Genomic DNA, 2,500 nt, shown 5'->3' with positions numbered 1-2,500 from the left:
TTTCGGGACCTTCTCCCCTTCGTGTGTGCTCCAGGAAAAGACTCGCTTCAGAGGGATCTGCTTGAGGGCAACCTGAAGGCCATCGTCGACCCTCTGGGCTCGGTAGACACACCCGAAGCCTCCTTGGCCTAGTATGTCCAAAATCTCGTAGTCGTTAAGCTTCACCATAGCTCCCGACTGGTCATTGTCCTTAGACGTTCCAGGTCCTTGCCGTAAGTGAAATTGACATCACAGATATGGGTGAACACTTGTGCACCTAATGTTGCGCTTGCATCTGTATGCAAAGATCTGTATGGTCTGAAAGATTGTGTCCGTTTCCCTTCACTCTCCTCTCATTCCCTTCCATCTTACCCCCTCTCACTCCTCATTTCCATCTGCCTCTCCCTCTTCGTCTCCCTCTCCCTGTCACTCTCCCTCTCCCTCCCCATCTCTTTCTGTGTCTTTCTCACACACACACACACACACACACACACACACACACACACACACACACACACACACACACACACACACACACACACACACACACACACACGCACACGCACACGCACACACACACACACACACACACACACACACACACACACACACACACACACACACACACACACACACACACACACGCACACACACACACACACGCACACACGCACACACGCACACTCTCACAAGAAATCCATACGGGGCACCAAGGTAGTCATCGACTTAGGCTGCACAGAAGAGGAAAGCAATAATGATCAGAATAATGATAAACAGATAAAGGAATAAGAAGATAGATAAACAAATATATAATACATATATGAATTGATGAATGAAATAAAGAATTAATAAATCGATGTATACATAGATACATAAATGAATAATCTATAATGGGTAAAAAATAACAAAAGAACAATAATATTAAGATATATGAAAATATGGCCAAATATATAGGTATATGAAAACTTGAGTATATAAGTAAAAAGAAGTTGTTAGGTAATAATATCTAACCTTATTACCGTGGAGAGGGCCCTTGGATGAATGAAATCGCCTGGCGGCAGCTAAAAATAATCTGTTACGATCGTATAACACAGTATGCTGCGCCTGAGGTCTGGTATTTATGACATATACTTCATTGTGAAGACCTTCAACACTTAAGTCTGATGTTCCTGCCTTCAGTGGAATAAATCGCGTAGGGACAGCCTTAAACAATGTCAACTAAAGGTACTATCAGTACGTACGGGTGAAAATAAGTTTCCATAAGAGAGGGATTTATTTCTTTGTCAATTTATTCACTCTGTCATAGTCCTAATTTTTAACCAATTTTAGGTAAGTAGATACTAAAGCAACTTTGTTCTTATTCTCGCAAATTGATCAAAATCGGCTTTGAAAATACCCCTCGTGTCCGTAATGTTAAAAACTTCCTCAATTAATTATTAAGAATAACGGTTATTTTGATTATGATTAACTGGTTTACGACAGATGATCTTATTTAGCTTAAAAAAGTTGACCACAATTAATGTTTTCCAACTTCATTGTAGTTGATATTAAATGTTATCAATCATTCCAAGAGAAAATATTTGTAGTCAAATGATTAAGACCTTCTTGATGAACTTTTTTCAGTCCTACGCATAGGTTTTTATTGATTTGCTTATTTATTTATTTATGTATTTATTTATTTATCTATTTACTTATGTGTCATTTTTATTGGAATCGGTATGATTGTTCTTTCTTTTTTCCATAGCAGCCGTTCAGGTGACTTTTTTTATACTTTTATATGAGCTTCCTGCTGCCCTTTCTAGACAGAAATTAAACTTTGGAGAGACTCAAGGTAATGGTAGGACTAACACAGAAGGAATTCTTTGCGATATTTTCGGGTGGGTGGGGGGGGGGGTTACATAGTCTTCCGAAAGAAACTTGAGGCATTCTTTTGTTTCATAAAAGAATTCTTCCTTCTCGGCTCCGGAAGGGAGTTTTTGTCCACATTGTCCATTCTTCATATATGTTTATTGGCTGCATGTTATTGTGGCAAAGTAGCATGCAGTTGATACTTTAGGGTCTATATGGGGCGCCCCTACGCACCAGAGCCACACATCATTTTGTCTGTGATATAGGAAAACTCTGTACATAGAGAAATGATGACAGTTTTATACTACGAACTTCCCTCCGTTATGCTGTCCCCCAACCCATTGTTACTGTCCTGTACTATTTCTCTGAATATTCATTTCCTTTTTTAGCCTACCTACTCTGCGGTGGGGGCAAAAAGAATACTGCCACCAAATATTTCCATTTGAGTCGTATAAGGCGACAAAAAAGGGATGGGGGATGGGATTAGGAGTCCTACTACCTGTAGCCCCAAAAGGGGACATTCCTAAAAAAGAAAGGAAAGACATAAAAGGGTCTGGGAGCTTTCCAACCAGTACTCTAAGGTTTGGGTCTTTTAAATTTGCGTGGATGTGGTACAGATGAGAGTAAAAGGGAAGAGATAGGCAATATGTTTGTGAGAAGAAAGATGGATGTA

The sequence above is a fragment of the Oratosquilla oratoria genome, chromosome 3 (assembly GCF_046742065.1).
Source record: "Oratosquilla oratoria isolate Oo_2021 chromosome 3, ASM4674206v1, whole genome shotgun sequence".
NCBI lineage: Eukaryota > Metazoa > Arthropoda > Malacostraca > Stomatopoda > Squillidae > Oratosquilla > Oratosquilla oratoria.
Note: the sequence above shows the minus strand (reverse complement) of the source record.